Genomic DNA, 20,262 nt, shown 5'->3' with positions numbered 1-20,262 from the left:
TAAACAAAGCGGTAAGGTTCAGAGTCTTCAGACAAGAAAATGAATCATTACTGATCCTGTGCTTTCTCAATACCTCAGGCTAACAGTTAGCCAAGGTCTAATTTTACAATTCAGAAAGTGATGAGGGGCATGGATGCGGGGGGAATATTATACTCCAGATTTTTAAACAGGTCAGGAACAATGAAATGTTCAGACAAATAAGTTACAATAATCCTGAACATGTGGCTCAGACACCACTCTAGATAGAAGATTAGTGGCACTGCTGTTTGATGACTAATGCAGTAAAATAACCCTTGGCTCTTAGTTCTGTCCCACAATAACAAATCTTATAGTGCTAAATATTTGTGCCAAATGGCTTGCTCAAACTTTGGAAAGCACTCCCATGCACACATATTTAATCACGACAGGACTTCTTTACGGAAAAACTACATGGCACGTATAGGGAGACTTTTAGTCTCTTGCTTTTAGAAAAACAATGGCAAGGAGCACACATATGCAGATGTTCTAAAGGGTAAACTTTTATTCTGTTGGTCAGTAAAAAGCCTGTTATTTTCTAATAAAATCATTAAAAACATTCTACATTTGAGTATGTGCTCAAGGGGGTATTTGATATAGGATATGAATGAGGGCCAGTATTAACTTGCATTGGATGAAAACTGTGTGATGAATGGTGTTCTGCTGACCCAGGCAGATCAGTCTTTCCTTAGCCTGTGGTAACCTCCAAAATCAGCTACTGTGTTTTTCTGCTGCTTCTACTTTACTTCCCCATTCTGTATGGCTGGGTCACCCTTGAATAATTAGGTGGGTGCCAATGGTTCATTGATTCCTCACATTCTCAATGTATAGTTTTAGACTAGAGTGCTGCTGTGCTTCACCTTCAGAGAGGGATAGCACAGAAGGCATAGCAGTGAGTAAAAGGACAAAGATGGCTTCAAGCCACTTTTGTGCCACCTAGTGCTGAACTGATTTAGTCTCCCCAAAGGTACCTTGACCTCTCACTGAAAATGCTCTGTCGCCTTATTGAGCACCTTAGATAATTTCAAGAACTGCAGTATCACATGGGAGGTAGAGACACAGTTTCTGTGGTAATTAGGGCTTTTAAAACTTCATGAATTAAAAACTGTCTCTTTAATTGCACCTGGAAATGAATAGGAAGACAGTGCAGATCATGGCAGGAATATCCCACAAATTACCATTGCAATCTGCACCAGATGAAGTTTGAGAGATCTCACTGAGTAGTCCTATATACAGATAGTTAATCAGATTTGTAATCCAGAGATCCTTTTGGATCCATGGGTGATGCTGGATATTCAGGTAGCATTGCAGCAGTGGTGTGAGGTACTATCATTTTCACTTGGTCAGAAGATAAAGTCTTGAATTTTGCCACAATGATCTATAAAAGAATGTCTTGTCACTTTAACTCTGGATTGAGAAGCAAACTATAAGTGCCCATTGGGGCAAAGGCAGAAACTATGACTCCTCTTCAGTCCTACAAAAATTGCCCCAAACACACCAGTCACAGGTAAGAGCCAGTGGAGGAATGCAAAGAGAGGGGTAACAAGGTCAAAGCAACAGGCTAGGACTATGATCTTTGCACAGCATTCTGAATGGATATGAGCAGGGCAAGATTGCATTTGACAAGAATCAGAGAAAAAGATGTTTCAGAAACTGAGATGTGAGGCAATGAAAGCCTGGATGAGAATATTAGTTGCATGGATGGATAGGAAAGGCCGTACGTTAGACATGTTATTCTGAAAGAATCTGCAAAATGTAGACATAACCTGAATGTGAAGGCCTAGATGGAGGTTTGAGTCAGAGATGACATCCACATTATGGGCTGAGTCACAGGGAGGGTGGTGATGTTATCCACAGTTATCAAGAAACACCACAGCAGGGACGAATGGCGTGGGAGGTGAGAGAGTAAGAACTCTGTTTTAGCTATGTTGATCTTGTGCAGCTGGCTAGATACTCACAAGATGTCAGAGATGAGACAGGCTGAGATTTTAGTTGGGACAGATGGAGACAAGGTTGCTGATTAGATTACTCAGAAATAGGGAGTAGAGAAGGAGAGCAGGGACTGAGCCATGTAGAACTGCCACAGAAAGCTGGGGCAGAGTATAACACAGGCCACAGAACTTCTCTAAATTAATTCTTGGAGCAAACCTTTTAGAAAAGCATCCAATCTTAATTTAAAAATGGTCCATGATTGGGGAATCCACTGTAACCCTTGGCAAATTGTTCCAATGGTTAATTACTCTCACTGTTAAAAAATTTCCAGTATGAATCTGTCTTGCTTCAACTTCCAGCCACTGGATCATATTATACCTTTCTCAGCTAAATTGAAAAGCCCATTATTAAGTATTTTCTCCCCAGATACAAATTTACAGACAGTAATCAAGTAACACCTTAACCTTTTCTTAGTTAAACTAAACAAACTGAACTCTTAAAGCAATGGTGGGCAACCTGCGGCCCATCAGGGTAATGTGAATGCAGACTGCAAAAGATTTTGCTGACGTTGACTGTCCACAGGCATGGCCCCCCCGCAGCTCCTAGTGGCCACGGTTCGCTGTTCCTGGTCAATGGGAACCAGGGCCGCCCAGAGGATTCAGGGGGCCTGGGGTCTTCGGCAGCGGGGGGCCTCCGCTTTGGCGGTAATTCAGCAGAAGCAGGGAGTCCTTCCGCTCCGGGGTGGAAGGACCCCCTGCCGCCAACGATCCAGAGCGGAAGAAGCTCCAGGGGCCCAGGCCCCACGAGAGTTTTCTGGGGGCCCCGTAGCAAATGAAGGACCCAGCTCCAGGGACCCTGAAAAACCCTCATGGGGGCCCCTGTGGGGCCTAGGGCCTGGGGCAAATTGTCCCACTTGCCTCCCTCTCTGGGCAGCCCTGATAGGAGCTGCGGGAAGTGGATCACATTAGTTCTTTTGGTCACAGCATTACACAGGGAGCTCATTTTCAGCTGATTATCCACCACAACCCCAAATCTTTTTCAGAGTCACTGCTTCCTAGAATAGAGTCCTCAATCCTGTAAGTATGGCTAATGTTCTTTCTTCCTAGATATATACATTTACATTTAGTTTAATTAAAACACATACTGTTTGCCTAGCTTACTGTATCAGTGAATCTGTCCTCTTCATTATTTACCTCTCCCCCAATTCTTGCATTAACTGCAGACTTTATCACTTACAAACTGCCAGTCCTCCTCTCTGACTTCCTCTCTCTGACTCCTTGGTGGCCCATTCCTTTCTTCCTTGAACCCAGGGTACTGATATTACCCAAGCCTGGCTGTATAGGAACTCCTCAGCTTCTCTGACTCACAGTAGCAGCTCTACTTGCCCCTCCAATCCAAGAACATTTTCCTTCACCACAGCCACCAACCTGCAGTTCATGACCAGGAAGTCCCGTCTGACTTCCAGCAGCAAAGAAAACATGGCACATCAGTTGTAGACCACCACCCTTGTTCCACTGGTGGCCATCTTCAAATCACACATAGAGCTGAACCTGGAAGGAAAAGCTCTCACACTCCCTCTCTCAACTCAACTCTGAAACTCTCCTGTTAGCTGTCTCTGTTTGCAGCTCTCAAGTTTGCCTAGCAAATGACTTTTTAGGTCCTTAGCTCCACCCCTCACCACCAAGGAGCAAGTAACCACTCAGAGACTTCAAGCAGCCGGTCCCATCAAAGCTGCAAGTGTTAGAGCCTTGAAAGCTTTACCAAGGCTCCAACAAACAGACCTATCTCAGCTGCTTACTCAGGGATCTACGGCTCCACTATGCATACCTTACACAGAGCACAAACGAGCAAACAAACATGCAGTCAGACCAAATGTACCACTCACCAAGACCTGCTATCTCCAAGCATGGAGTCTGGAGCAACACCCTCCAAAACTCCCCTGTTAGTGGCTGACATGGAGAGGATCCTCTGACGGCCATGCTGAAGTTGACATTAGAGAGCTAGGAGGGGAACCAGAAATGGACAGAATCCCAGAAGCTGAGGAATCAAAAGCTTTCAAGAAGAGGAGTATAGTTGATGGTGGCTGACAGGTCAGGTAGTATAAGGATGGAATACTAGTTCAGGGATTTGGTGAGGGAAAGGTTGTTAGAGACTTTGTTAAGAGTAGTTTCAGTGTAGTGCAAAGGCCAGATTGGGGAGGAACTCCAGACAATGATTGTAAACAGTATGTTCTATGAACATAGAGCTGAAAAGGAGATGAGACAGTGGATGGGGAAGTGAGTGGTGTTTTTTTTAAGGTGGGGGACATTAACACGTACTTGGATTGTGAGGGGAAAAATCAGAGGAGAGGGCGGTAAAGGAGGGGATGAGAGTGGTCACAATGGAGAGCAGGAGATGGAATGAGGCCAGTGGGGCAAATGCAGGGGGTAAAGAAGGAGAGCAGATGAGAAATTTGTGTCTGTCACAGGGGATAAGTATGCATGTATTTGTCTTTCAAAATACAGAGCACTATGGAAGGAGAAGGATGTGCAGAATGATTAAATAAATACTACTAGAACCCAGAATGGATAATTACTACAAGATATCTGCCAGGTTTTCTAAAAATACCAGACAAATAATGGTTTAATTTTAGCTTTGTTTCTTAATTAAGAGCAGCTCACTAATACACACAAAACGCTGTAACATACTAGTACCTTTTTGCCTGGTGAAAATGGCAACATTTAAAAAAAATTCTTATAATTAGGTGAAGGAATCCTGTATCATATTATGGAAGACAAATAAAAGGGACAAGTAAAAAAAACAAAACAAAAGAAAACAACAAGAGGAAGAAACATTACTTCCCCTCATAGCCTGCTGGTTTCTAAACCACATCCTTCTCAGAGCAGAAAAAATTGATAGTGGTTTTAGCATGACAGGAAATAGCAAAGTAATTTTTTTGGCATCCAGGCTATTTGCATGACTGACAGAGTAATTATCTGACTTCTAGTGAAACAATAACAATACAAAAGAGCTTTCAGGGAATCAATAGTTTGTGAAATAGACACTACCAGCCAAGAGCAGCATCAAGGAAGCAATTGTTTATAATGAAATTAATTAAATGTGCATACCCGAAGAGGGAAAAGTATCCAGGAGTACCTGGGTATCTATCTGCCACAATATTGCACCTAGTTATTTAGCGAAGTAGCAGAAAGCACTAAAAATGAGACTGCACACTTAACACGTACAGATGCCTAAAATGTAATATTGGCTCATCTGGAAACTACCTAATGTAAATAGGATACAGTGAAAGGTTCTTTGCAGAGCTATAGGAAATGGCCTCTTTGCTATGTGACAAATGCTAAAGAATCACAGAATTACTTTCCAAAAGTGTAAAATGCATTTTATTAGAAGAAAGAAAATAGAATAGTTCCTAATGTTTCCCCAGAATCCCTCTGCTTCACTGAGTACTATACCTGAAACCTCCCCCCACCTCTGCCCAGCATATGCAATCTTAATTCAGTCCCCACAGGTGTATACATTATGATAGTCTTTAAGTACATGCCACAAACTATTTTTTCCACAGGAACCCAGTTAATTGAATGGATGGGTCTCAGTTAATGAGCAGCTATTCAATAATTTGTTTTCTCCTCATTGTTCAGTGTGCGGCTCCATACCTTATTTATTGCACACTGTTCAAACCCTGCTCTGATAGTCATTAATTGCCTCATGAGCTTTTCGATAGTATTCATCATGGTAGCATGTGAGTACTTCATAAAAGTTAATTAATTTATCTTTGCTGCACCCCTGTGTGGTGAGGGTTATTATTATCCCCATTATAGTGGTGGGGAATGGCAACAAGGAGAAATTAAGGTCAAAAGTGTCCATTAATTTTGACTGTCCAGTTTGAGACACCTGGGACCTGATTTTTCAGCTTAGTTAGATTTGTATAGCATGTTACAGCTTCAAAGCACAGCTTTCATTGACTTCAGTTGCAGCTGTCAGTGCTCAGTCCCAGAGACTCAACTTTCATAAAATCATAGAGTTTAAGCCCAGAAGGGACCATCAGACCATCTAATCTGACCTCCTGTGTATCTCAGACTTTTAAATTTCACCCCAATATTGAGCCCAGTGACTTCAGTTAAACTAAAGCATTTCAGTCCTCAGGATGCTAAATTGTTGTGAGGCAGAGGCAGAGAACAGGAGAGACCTAGGTGCCACCAATGCTCAATGTCCCTCTGATGGCAAGTGATTGATTAGGTGAGAAATACCTAGATGATCCTAACAGGCAATCCACATCCTGTGCTGCAAAGAAAGGCAAAAACAAAATCAAAAACCCACAGTCCCTGCCAATCTGACCTAGGAGAAAATTCCTTCCTGACTCCATATCTGGCAATCATTATGACCTCTGAGCAGCTGAGGAAGACACAGTAGCCAGCTAGCCAAGTGATGACGTTCTTTGTACCACCTCACAGCAGTCTTGAGTGCTTGACTTTGTAGCTTAGGTATTCTTTTAACATGTTTTTAATAATAATATATGCTGATAGATTCAAACATAGAGAATCTTGTCTTTGTATAAGCAGGTGCAGCTAGACAGGAGGAGAGCTTGGGGTGTTTAGTTTTCCTTTGGCACCACTGCTATCTCCACTAGTAGTAATTCCATCTCTGACTAGTATATTATTTGACTACACAACACATTTTGCTGACTGTCAATTAGATCACAAAAATACAGAAGCACCAGGCCTAAGGAATTTTCATTCGTAAGTGACAATGTTTCTGGCTTTTTAACTAGTAATTCCATTTCTAAGTGGATAATATTCTCATTTTATTTTTCAGGCCAGAGTTATTTTCTGCTTATGAAACTGATGTTTGCGTAGCCTAGTACCTGGGGAAAATATTGACGAGGGTCAGCAGCAACAATGGCTTCGTCTTATGTAATAATCCCCCTTCTCAAAACACAAATACACACACATACATGAAAGAGGCAGCATTTTTAAGGGACATAGCCGTACTTGGGTTGATGTGGAGAGGCAGGGAGAGATTACAGAAAAAAGTCCACAGGCTGAGGCCACCTAGCGTCCTCATTATGTAATATCTGTTTATTTTATGTTTATTTCTTTTATATCCAGTAGATGGCAATCCTGTACTTGGCCAATACAGCTATGTGAAGAAAATTGTCTTCCTATGAGTCTACAGGGACTTGGGTTATCCACAGAAAGCACAATATAGTATACTCAAGACCTATCCATGTGGATCATTTTAATAATGTGTTTTATTATACTGTGCTAACAAGTAGTTTCAGGTAACTTTAGAACAGGTAAGGATCAAGACACCATTGTGTATGTGACAGCACTTTGAAGATTTGTTTATTTGAAAATAGGCTAACTTGTTAGGGTAACACACTCTTAAATAGCCTTACTTGAAGCTTCACTAATAGGTTTGAATTTCTGTGCATATTTCATCCAAGTTATTAGTCCCAATTCTGCTCTCAGTTACAATGGTACAGATCCACCTTCATGGTGTACTCAAACTGGCAGATGCCTTATGCAGTACTCTTTGTACTTTTAAATCTTTATTTCAGATTGTGGCTGTATGTCTGATCCTATATATAGGACACAATTTAGACCGGGCCACCAGGACTTTGGGTCCTCTGGAGCAAGGAGGAATTGTGGTTCCAAGGGCGTGTCTCTGAGGTACACTGATTTCTGGTGTTATTCTACTTGCTCAGGATCGTGCCTAAATGCACAAGCTAGTCCCATAATATCAGACAGGACTAAATCCCACTTCTGCTGTTTGTCTTGGTAAAAGATGTGTGGAAATATCTATTCTGAGAATGATGTTTGTTCAAAGAAAATATTCCATATTTAACTTCTTCCCCACTGATTCTCTCCACATTCAGATCTTCAGAGGGGTAGCCATGTTAGTTTGCATCAGCAAAAAGAACGAGGAGTACTTGTGGCACCTTAGAGACTAATAAATTTATTTGGGCATAAGCTTTCGTGGGCTAAAACCCACTCATGATCCATGTTGGATCCCCATTCTCCTTGTTATTGAGGCAGAAGTAATAAAGGATTGTTATCCTTGTTGTGTGAATCCTGGGCAGAAGAACTGTATTTGGCCTACCCTGACTGAGGGAACTCACCCTCAACTAAATGGCACTCACTAGGCAGGGGACATGGGTTCCAAACCCCAGTGAGTTGAGAGAGGGTGGAGACAGATATTTGTATATGGGTCCTGCATAAAAGCCCCAGACACCATTTAATCCTTCCTTTCTTTATGGTGTAATAACAGAGCTGATTAAGACTCACTTGAGAGTCTTGTTGCCCACTGCAGAGCTGAAATAATTGAAACCATTAGACATACCCTGGAACAGGGTCTTTGATGTAAGAAACTACCCAGTGTGCACCAGCAGTGAGGCTCTCCCACTAACAGCTGAAATTACTGAGAGCTCTGTTAAGTGATAGAACCTGAAGATATCCTGGCAGATCAGCAATCAACTGGCAGGGCTGCTGACAAGGTGGCCTGTGGAGAGGTGCAGTGATTGGCCACAGAAGGGCAGCTGTCAGGGAGGATTGGATTGGAGCAGAGCCTGGCAGAGAGGTGCAGCAATCGGCTGGCAGGGCAACCAGAAGACAAGAGCAGAGCACTAATCAGCCAGCAAGGCAGCCGGCAGAGAGGAGCGGAGCACTGATTGGCCAGCTGAGTGGCCCGCAGAGAGAAGCGGAGCACTGATCGGTCGGCAGAGAGGAGCGGAGCCTCTTAGAGGAACCCAGAGGGTGGTGTGTAATTGTTCCAGGTCACTGGGTGGGAGGGGGCGAGCCGCTTTTGTATTGTTGAAAAGGAACCCCTAGATCAGGGGTCAGCAACCTCTGGCACGTGGCTCACCAGGGTAAGCCCCCTGGTGGGCTGGACCAGTTTGTTTTCCTGCCGCTTCCACAGGTTTGGCCAACCACTGCTCCCAGTGGCCGTGGTTCGCCGATCTGGGCCAATGGGAGCGACAGGAAGTGAAGCGGGCTGAGGGATGTGCTGGCTGCGGCTTCCCGCCACCCCTATTGGCCCGGAGCAACGAACCGCGGCCAGTGGGAGCCGCAATCGGCTGAACCTGAGGAGGCGGCAGGTAAACAAACTGGTCCGACCCACCAGAGGGTTTACCCTGGTGAGCCATGCGCCAGAGATTGCCGACCTCTGCCGTAGATACTGAACCCAGCCCTTCTTGCTGCCAACTCTGACTGAAAGAAGGGTTACATATAGATTAATATATTAATACATGTAACTACCATTTCAGCTCATGATCATACCTGTCATCACTTGCTTAAGTGGATTTGAGGTTATTACTTCTATGTTCCTTGCGGTAATACTTACTGCAACATTCTAATGCCTATCATTGAGCAAGCTCTTATTAGTTCCCGAAAGCTAAAGGTAACTGTTAATCTATGCCAAGGGTTATGGCCTATATACTGACCGATATGCTTCAACTATCTTACAGGATACAGGCCTGTAGGTTTCTTGTGTTACACCTGAATATAATGAAAGCAGCTAAATATAAATATAATAAAGGCAAGCTAGCCCTATGGGCTACAAGTACACCTGCATTTATGAAATCCATTATCGCTACTGCCACCAATTTCACTCTGATTGGACCACTCAGGCCTGCTAAGCCTCCTGGCCTCTATAAGGCTTCTCTTCCACTCTCACAATAACATTTTCTCTCCCTTCCTCCATCCTTATTATCTTCTCAGGCTACTCCAAGTGCTGTTGGTCAGTGCCTCTTCCTGATATGCTTCTACCATGGCCAAGCTGAGTGAAATCAAGAGAGTGTTTTTTTTTCTGTTTAATGCTTGAGTTCCCTGGAATGATGTTTGGTGCCCTGCTACATTCAGACACAACAAGGTACACAAATGAGAGTAGGCACCCAGCAGTTAGAAGGTAATCATTGCTTCCATGCATTAGCGGGGTGGACAGAGATGAGGAACACCATGGAGATGCCAAGACAATAAAGGGAGGAAAAGCAAATCAAGAGAAACAAACAAACAAAACCCCCTCCCCCACAAATCTCTCTCTAGTCTCATGCAAGCCTCTGACTGGAACCTGACAGCTCTTCTCAGGTCAATCAAGACGTGGGCCATGGGCCACGCTGATGCAAATGAGGTAAACAAATATGAATGTGACCCTGGAAGCTCAATAACATCTGCTGTACATTTCCAGTCTTACTTCATCCTGCTTCTCCAGTTCATCTTAAGATCTTGGTGTCAAATGCTTCCAGCAGAGCAAAAGCACCATACCCAAAAGTAGAGACTGAATCTGATTTGAGTATTTTTGTACTACACCTGCTTTAGAAATCCTTTCCCCTTGGAGTAATTTAACTTCATGGAAACAGTTGAAATGCTTAGAAAAACATGGAGGGAAAAACAGAATTTTGTCCATCTACCCCCAAGTCTGTGTCACCTTCCACTGCCTCTTACTTTTCAGCCATCTCCATCTTCCCCAGTAGTGAATGAAAGATTTTGCAATGGGCATGTGTGGGACCACACTACATATAAGTAACATTAGACAAATAAAAGTTATGCAGATTAGCTGCATCTTTGCATAAGGCTTTCCTTTCCTGTATGGACTAATAGCACCATGGATCACAGAGCAGAGGAGAAACTGGCTTCCATGAGATCCCTAACCCCTCACACAGGTGAGTGGGAAATGATGGGTAGGGAAGAGGTGAAGCCTTGGTTCTCCCCCAATAACACACAAGGCAGCTGGCATGGAAAAGAAAATAACCTGCAGCTGGCAGAGATTACTTCCTTTCTGGAGCAAGGGTATGTCTACACTACGAAATTAGGTCGATTTAATATGTCAGTTTTTTTTAGAAATCGATTTGATACAGTTGATTGTGTATGTCCCCACTTAAGGCCATTATGTCAGTGGAGTGTGACCGAGGCTAGCATTGCCTTTTGGAGCGTTGCACCATGGTAGCTATCCCACAGTTCCCGCAGTCTCCGCTGCCCATTGGAATTCTGGGTTGAGTTCCCAAGGCCTGATGTCGCAATGGTTCTGGGTAAATGTCGTCAGGCACCCTCCACCCTTCCTCCACGAAAGCAATAGCAAAAAAATCCTTCTCACCTTTTTTCCTGGGTTACCCATGCAGACGACATACCACAGCAAGCATGGAGCCCACACAGCTCACTGTCACCATACGTCTCCTGAGTGCTGCTGGCAGACATGGTACTGCAGTGCTACACAGCAACAGTTCCTTGCCTTTGCAAGTTAGCAAAGACAGTTAGCAGCCTTACTGTACCATCTGCTGCTGTCTCCTGGTTCCTCCTGGCTGGCCTCAGTGAGGTCAGTTAGGGGTTCCTGGGCAGACATGGGTGCTCCTGGTTAGCCTCAGTAGGTCGCTTGGGGGCACCTGGACATAAATGTCAAGGTCATGCCCTTCTTTAAGTTTAATCTAATGGAGATTCAGTTCTGCCTGGAATATCAGGCAAGCCTACCAAAGAACCAGAGAGGCAAAAGGCTGCTCCAGGTCAGAGCCCCAAACATGCCGCTTCTATGATGAGCTGCATGCAATTCTAGGGGGTGCCCCTACAACTACCCCACGCCTGTGCTTCCTTCCTCCACCACCCCTCCTGGGCTACCTTGGCAGTTATCCCCTTATTTGTGTGATGAATTAATAAAGAATTCATGAAGCTGAAACAGCACTGACTTCATTGCGTCTGCAAGTGAAGATCAAGGGAGGGAGGGGAGCATGGCTGGCTTACAGGGAAGTGGCATGAACCACCATTCTGCATGTGCTCAGCCTATCGTTGGACTGCTTCTTACTACTGTCCAGGCTTCATGAGCCATGGGAGCAAGGGGTAGGCGCGACCACACGGTGCTGCTGACTGGGAGTGCAGCCTGAGACAGAAACCTCCAGCTGGCATGATATTCCAGGCAGGACTGAATTTCCATGAGACAAAACTTAAAAAGGACTGCTGGCATCAGTCCCATTTTTGTCCAGGCACCCCTACCCAACCTCACCGAGGTCGGCCAGGAGCACCCACGGGACCACAATGACGGCTAGCAGTCATATTGTACCGTCTGCTGTCCGCAGGGCAAGGCAAAGGGATGCTGCTGTGTAGCACTGCAGTACCGCATCTGCCAGCAGCACCCAAGAGATATACGGTGACAGTGAGCTGAGCGGGCTCCATGCTTGCTGTGGTATGGCGTCTGCATGGATAACCCAGGAAAAAAAGTGAGAAATGATTTTTTGCTGTTGCTGTCACCGTGTGTGTGTGTGTGTGTGTGTGTGTGGGTACATCTACCCAAAACCATTCTCAACAATGTTTTTGCCCCATCAGGCATTGGGAGCACAACCCAGAATTCCAATGGGCAGCAGAGACTGTGGGAACAGTACAGTAAACCGACTCTGTAAGCTATGGCATCAGTCACCCCTCCCTCAGTGAGAGCAATGGCTGAGAATCGTTTCAGGCCTTTTTTCCATACAGTGCCATACTACAGCAAGCATGGAGCCCGTTCAGATTGCCACAGTAGTTATGAGCACTGTAAACACCACGCGCAGTGTATGCAGCACCAGAACCTGCAAAAGCAGGCGAGGAGGCGTTGGCAGTGCAGTGACGAGAGTGATGAGGACATGGACGCAGACTTCTCTCAAAGCACGGGCCCTGGCAGTTTGGCCATCCTGGTGGCAATGGGGCAGGCTCATGCCATGGAATGTCGATTCTGGGCCTGGGAAACAAGCAAGGACTGGTGCGACTGCATAGTGTTGCAGGTCTGGGACGAGTCCCAGTGGCTGCGAAACTTTCGCATGCAGAGGGGCACTTTCATGGAACTTTGTGACTTGCTTTCCCCGGCCCTGAAGCGCAAGCATACCAAAATGAGAGCAGCCCTCACAGTTCATAAGTGAGTTGTGATAGCCCGCTGGAAGCTTGCAACACCAGACAGCTACCAGTCAGTCGGAAATCAATTCGGAGTGGGCAAATCTACTGTGGGGGCTGCTGTGATCCAAGTAGCCAACGCGATCATGGAGCTGTTGCTATCAAGGGTAGTGACTCTGGGAAATGTGCAGGTCACAGTGGATGGCTTTGCTGCAATGGGATTCCCTAACTGTGGTGGGGCGATAGACGGAATGCATATCCCTATCTTGGGACTGGACCACAGAGGCAGCCAGTACATAAACCGAAATGGGTATTTTTCCATGGTACTGCAGGCACTGGTGGATCACAAAGGACGTTGCATCAACGTGGGATGGCCAGGAAAGGTACATGATGCTCGCATCTTCAGACACTCTGGTCTGTTTGAACAGCTGGAGAAAGGAACGTACTTTCCAGACCAGAAAATAACCACTGGGGATGTTGAATGCCTATAGTTAACCTTGGGGACCCAGCCTACCCCTTAATTCCATGGCTCATGAAGCCATACACAGGCACCCTGGACAGTAGTCAGGAGCTGTTCAACTATAGGATGGGCAAGTCCAGAATGGGGGTAGAATGTGCCTTTGAATGTTTAAAAGCATGCTGATGCAGTTTACTGACTCGGTTAGACCTCAGCGAAACCAATATTCCCATCATTATTGCTGTGTGCTCCACAATCTCTGTAAGAGAGTAAGGGGGAAGACGTTGAGGGAAGAAGGGGTGGGAGGTTGAGGCAAATCGCCTGGCCACTGGTTACGTACAGCCAGATACCAGAGTGGTTAGAAGAGTGCAGCAGGGAGCGCTGGGCATCAGAGAAGCTTTGAAAACGGTGTGAAAGTTCTGTTTGTTTCTCCTTGATGAAAACCTGCCCCCTCAGTTCACTCTACTTCTCTATAAGCCAACTGCCCTCCCTACCTGCTTTGATCACCGCTTGCAAAGGCAATAAAGTAATTGGTGTTTCAAATTCATGCATTCTTTATTAATTCATCACACAAATGAGGGGATAACTGCCAAGGTAGCCCGGGCAGGGTGGGGGAGAAGGGAAGCACCGGCTGGAGTGATAGAGGAAGAGAGGACAAGGTCACACTGCACTTCAAAATTTATTTATTGAATGCCAGCTTTCTGTTGCCTGGGCAGTCCTCTGAGGGGGAGTGGTTGGGTGCCTGGAGGCCTCCCCACTGCATTCTTGGGTGTCTGGGTGAGGAGGCTATGGAACTTGGGGAGGAGGGCGTTTGGTTACAGAGGGGCTGCACTGATGGTCTGTGCTCCTGCTGCCTATCCTGCACCTCAACAATACGCCGCAGAATATTAGTTTGATCCTCCAGTAGCCTGAGCATTGCTTCCTGCCTCCTTTCATCATAGTGACAACACCTATTATCTTGCTCCCGCCACCTGTCCTCCCATTCATTTTGTGCTTTCCTGCACTCTGACATTGTCTGCCTCCACGCATTCTGCTGGGCTCTTTCAGTGTGGAAGGACTGCATGAGCTCAGAGAACATTTCATCGGGCGTGCACTTTTTTGGCCTTCTAAGCTTTGCCAGCCTCTGGGGTGGAAATGATATGGGGAGCGTTGAAACTTTTGCAGCTGTAGAAGGGAAAAAAAGAGGGGAGAGTAGTATTTAAAAGTCACATTTTAGAGAAGAATGGGTAGACTCTTTCATGGTGAACCAAGCTGTTAACATTACATAGCACATGTGCTTTCTTTACAAGGTTGCATTTTGCCTCTTATATTGAGGGCCTGGTGGTTTAGTGTGAGCGATAACACACACAGGGTTGGTGGGCAACAGAATTCAGCTTGCAGGCAGACATGGTAAGCCACCGTCTTTTGGCTTCTTTAACCTTCATAACATGTGGGAATGGTTTCAAACAGCAGCATCCTCATATCCCATACCAAGCACCCATTGGGTTAGCCATTTAAAAGGAGGGGTTATGGTTTTCAGGTTAATGTGCAGCACAAACCCAACTAACACACAAACACACACACACCCTATTCTCTGGGATGATCGCTTCACCCCCTCCATGTAGCGCACAGCGGGGATGATTTCTGTTCAGCCACAGGCAAATGGCCCAGCAGGAACGGCCACCTCTGAATGTCCCCTTAATGAGATTCCCCTATTTCAACCAGGTGACCATGAATGATATCACTCTCCTGAGGATAACACAGAGAGATAAAGAACAAATGTTGCTTGAATGCTAGCAAACACTGGGTCCATACGCTGCCATGCTTTGTTGTGCAATGATTCCGGACTACGTACTACTGACCTGACATGATAATGGAGGATGGAATAAGATTGCTCTCCCCAAAACCTTTTGCAAATGTTTTGGGAGTACATCCAGGAGAGCTTCATTGAGATGTCCCTGGAGGATTTACGCTCCATTCCCACACACGTTAACAGAATTTTCCAGTAGCTGTACTGGCTGTGAATGCATCCCAAGTCTTCAGGGCAAATTAATCATTAAACACGCTTGCTTTTAAACCATGTACAATATTTACAAAGGTACACTCACTAGAGGTCCCTTCTCCACCTTCTACGTCCGGGAGCCCGCCTTTGGTGGGTTAGGAGGGTACTGGTTCCAGGGTGATAACAGTTCCTGGCTGTTGGGGAAAACGGTTTCTCCACTTGCTTGCTGTGAGTTATCTTCCTCATCCCCGAAATCCGCAACCCTGTTGCTTGAGAATCCATTGACTAAGTCCACACACAGGGCTGAGGTAGTTATAAAGGCACCCCCTAGAATGGCATGTAGCTCATCATAGAAGCAGCATGTCCGGGGCTCTGACCCGGAGCAGCCGTTTGCCTCTTTGGTAGGCTTGCCTCAGCTCCTCATGTTTCACATGTCACTGCTGCGGGTCCCTGTTATAGTCTCTTCATGCCCTTGGAGATTTTTTTCAAATGTTTTGGCATTTCATCTTTTAGAACGGAGTTCTGATAGCATGGATTCATCTCCCCATACAGTGATCAGATCCAGTACTTCCTGTTCGGTCCATGCTGGAGCTCTTTTGCGATTCTGGGACTCCATGGTCACCTCTGCTGATGGGCTCTGCATGGTCAACTGTGCTGATCAGCTCACCACGCTGGCCAAACAGGAAATGAAATTCAAAAGTTCGCAGGGCTTTTCCTGTCTACCTGGCCAGTGCATCTGAGTTGAGAGTGCTATCCAGAGTGGTCACAATGGAGCACTCTGGGATAGCTCCTGGAGGCCAATACCATCGAATTGCGTCCACATTACCTCAAATTCGACCCAGCAGGGTCAATTTCAGCGCTAATCCCCTTATCGGGGAGGAGTATAGAAAATCGATTTTAAGAGCCCTTTAAGTTGACCAAAATGGCTTCGTCGTGTGGATGGGTGCAGGGTTAAATCGATCTAATGCTGCTAAATTCAACCTAAACTCGTAGTGTAAGAGAGGAACCAGAGTGTGAAATGAGTGACTTTCAGAGTTACAGCTTGCACTCTGCTCTGCTCCTGGGGAGAAGCAGCAACACGCTGCCCTTGACTCAGGCTAGATTGCCATGTTACTTTTAATGCTAATTTTCATGAATCCTCATGGAAGGGAGGCCCATTAAGATTCATTGTATTCTCAAAGCACAGCTTTCCCAGCTGTGCTGCTAAAATTTGAGTGGCAAACATGCTGAAGTGCTGCCACAATTTCTCTTCTATGCCAAAAGATAAGTTACTGTCACATTTGTACGGCACTATTAAAAGGCAACTGCCAAACCCAGCTTTCCCAAATTAATAATCATGTTGACTCACAAGGCAATGGACCAGGAAATCTACAAAGGCAGCAACTAACCCCAAGTAACAACCTGGTTCCAGTATCCATGAAAAGTATCCCTGAAAAGAGGACATATTTAATGACTCGAGAGAGAGCCGTACTACACCCATTTCCTCTGGTTAGACAACTTTGATAAAGCAGCCAAGTAAATGGGGGGGTTATTTAAATATCTAAAGTCCTTAACACCATTCTCAGGCCCTTCAAAAAACCAAATGTAAAAATAAACCCTACTGAAGGAACTTATGTGTGATAGATTTCCAGAGGGAAAAACTCCGTCAAGTGCAGCAAATATTGTAAGTATGCCTTGCTGTGCCAGTCCCAATTGAACAGTTGAATAAATGAGCTGGGAATACCACACAGGCCAAAGTAAATGAGGCCATAACCTGCCAAAAAATCTGTGGCCTAAATACTAACAAACATTAAAACCCAGAGAGGACCAATTGCAAATCACATAACCTAGGATTATGGAAAAAAAGTCCAACTGCCTCCATCTTTATGCAAAAGGTTGATATGAGGCATTGTCTTGGACCTAAACCTTGCTAACTTCTATGGACAAAGCAAAGGCACTCCTGGAATTTTATCCAAACTGAACGGACTTGCATAATGATCCTAAAATTAATGCATCGTAGGGAGAAAACATTTCTCTGCTGTTGCCACTACCTTAAGGCTCTGTGGGCCTGTTCCATTGAGAATGGAGAATTATGTCTAAACCACAAATTTAAAACCAAGAACTAAAAAGGTACTAATTAATTACTTGTAAGACAACATCTCTCAGTAATCATTTAACCACTCCACTGCCACAACAATAGAAACATTGTCTGATGGATTTAGCTAGCCAACGTAAAACTCGAATATTCAGACACTGCTTCACAGATGGAGCAGGGAAACAAGTTCAAACGTAGTGTAACATATAGCTGAGGTCAGTCATGTGCTGGACAATTGAAGCTCCCATGCCTGGTCCTCGAAAAACAGACACCAAATACCTGCGCTAGTAGCCAATGAAATGCATTGTAAAGCAGTGTTAGCACTTTGAATTGGATGGTGAGTTGATAGCCTATGCAGCTAGCTATGCTCTATTCAGCTTGTCCTATTTACAAATGGGCTGCAACATAATTCAGCAGTTGCTGTGACTGTCAACAGTTGAGGCCAGAAAGGGAAGCTGTGTTGGGAGAAACACAAGGTGTTGATCTGCCCAACACCAGAGGCTATGATGATCTGATAGCTTTTCAGTGGCCAAGAGGGAATAAAATGGATGTTTACAGTTCCTAGGAACAGGCCCACATCACCGTTGGCTCTCTTACTTTCAGTCTCTCCACAAAGGCCAAAGAAGGGAATGGACCAGGAGACTCAACTAACCTCTCCCTCAGACACTGGTCTCTCCTGATGATGGTTGTGGTGGATTGGCATCCCAATCAAAGGGCACTTGATACTGGTTTCATAATGCAATTCTGATGGAATAGTGTATCAATGCAAACCACTTAACACTGGCTCAGCCTTGTGTGGATCTGCCACACAGAGTGAATTTCCCCTTATACGGGAACTAATGGGAGGAGTTGTTTTCTTTCTTTCTGCTGCAGATGCCAGATGCTTGGTGTGGGGTGGGATTTTTTGGGGATGGTTGTAGCTATTAGAACACTATTGGATCAACAGCATTAGCAAAAAGTTAAGCGCAAAACATATAGGCTGGGTGTTTCATCTGCTCCCTAAGTGACCAGGGACTGCAGCAGTCTTGCAAGGGCGGTGTTACTCCTTCCAGATGCAGGACTGGCAAGCACTCTGGCTGTGCATGTTGTTCTCTTTTTATTTGTTTTGTTTATCAAGTGCTTCTTGGAAACAGCCTGCAGCAGAGCCAGTTCCAATCCCGGGAGGATGGTCCATCGCTTACTTCTAGCCTGCCATGCAGTGCCCTCTAGTGCACATGCACAGCAGCAGACTGCACAGCAGGTATTGAACAGAATTGAAACAAACTAACAGGAAGAAAAATAAAACTATCATGTTTGGCAATTTACTGCTACACTACTGATGTTTCTGCGCTGCATTACTAAGGCTAAACAGTTGTGATGAGGAGCTTTGCTTAAACAGGAGTTACTAACCAACTGTCAGGGTCAAATCCAAGCCATAATTCTTCCTTACTTCACCTCCTGATTGAAAAAAACATGCTGGCCAGTGAAGGCTACCTGAAACCACGATCTACCCTGGGTGTTTTGTTCATTACTGGATCCAACAGATACAAGTGACCATTAATCTTAACACACTGAGTGCTCTTCAGGGAAGGGACTGTGGACACAATGCAGTGTGTATCTTGAATTAGGCCCCATGTTTTTATTTGTTGTATGAAGCTCCTAATACACTTTTGGGTGCTATGAGCATGATAGAGAATAGAACACCATGGGGGACAGATGCATCCTAATTTCATACCCATTGTGAAGGCCATGTACTATCAAGTAATTAAGCATGATCCATTGTTTGGACTGGAAATAATGTAGTGTGACCAAATTCCTCCTCTACCTTGGTGGGTCCCGTGCTTATTGGCGGATTTGCTCGCCTCACAGATTCACCCTGTGGGTCGGGAAACAGCCCAGAGACCTTCCCCTCTGGTAGAAGCCACAATCCAGGTCAATTCCTACTGTGTTTGATTAGGAGTTGGGAGGAACCCGGGCCTGTCATAAATAGATAGCTAAGGGTTAATGTTTCTTTCACCTGTAAAGGGTTAACAAAGAGAACCAAACACCTGACCAGAGGACCAATCAGGAAACCGGATTTTTCAAAGCTCAGGGGAGGGAATGTTTGGGTCTTTGTCTGGCTCTCAGCTATGAACGGATTTTTTTTTCTATCTTCAAGCTTCTAATCTTCAGTTTCAAGCTGTAAGTACAAAGTAGAAAAAAACAATAGGCTGTTGTTTTGTTTTTGTATTTACATGTGTGTAGTTTGCTGGAATGTTTAAATTGTCTCTTTTTGAATAAGGCTGTTTATCATATTTTTTTTTAAGAAATAGCCCTGTGTATTGTAACCTTAATGCACAGGTCATATTTTTATGTCTTTTTCTTTCTTTTATATAAAGTTTCTTTTTAAGATTTGTTTGAGTTTTTTTCTCTCTGGGTGGCTAAGGAATGAAGGGGAGGGAAATTCTCTTTGTGTTAGATCTACAGAGGGTGAAGCTCTACAGCACCAGGGAATTGGTGGAGGGGAAGAAGAGAGAATCATTTCTGTTTCCTTGTATTTGGTTGTCTCTTTGTGGAAGAGGGAGACGTGCTTCTTGGTATTGTGATGAAAGAGGTGGCATCAGTAACTCTCAGGTTAGCCCAGAGAGGAAATTCTGGTGGGAGAGAGAGGGGGAAGGGAAGTGGGTTATTCCCTTGTGGTAAGACTCAGGGCTCTGAGTCTTGGGTTCCCAGGGAAGGGTTTGGGAGACCAGAGGGAGCCAAAACCTGGAATTTTTGGCTGGTGGTAGCGAGATCAAATCTGAGCTGGTAATTAAGCTTAGAGGGGTTCATGCAGGCACCCAGATTTCTGGACGCTAAGGTCCAGATTTGGGAATGCTATAATGAAGGACCCACTCTCTCCGGGTTCCAGCCCAGGGCCCTGTGGATTGCAGCTGTCTAGACTGCTTCCTGGTACAGTTGCACAACAGCTACAACTCCCTGGGCTACTTCCCCATGGCCTCCT

This window comes from Chelonoidis abingdonii, chromosome 3 (assembly GCF_003597395.2).
Source record: "Chelonoidis abingdonii isolate Lonesome George chromosome 3, CheloAbing_2.0, whole genome shotgun sequence".
NCBI classification, from domain to species: Eukaryota; Metazoa; Chordata; order Testudines; family Testudinidae; genus Chelonoidis; species Chelonoidis abingdonii.
This window is presented reverse-complemented; position numbering follows the sequence as displayed.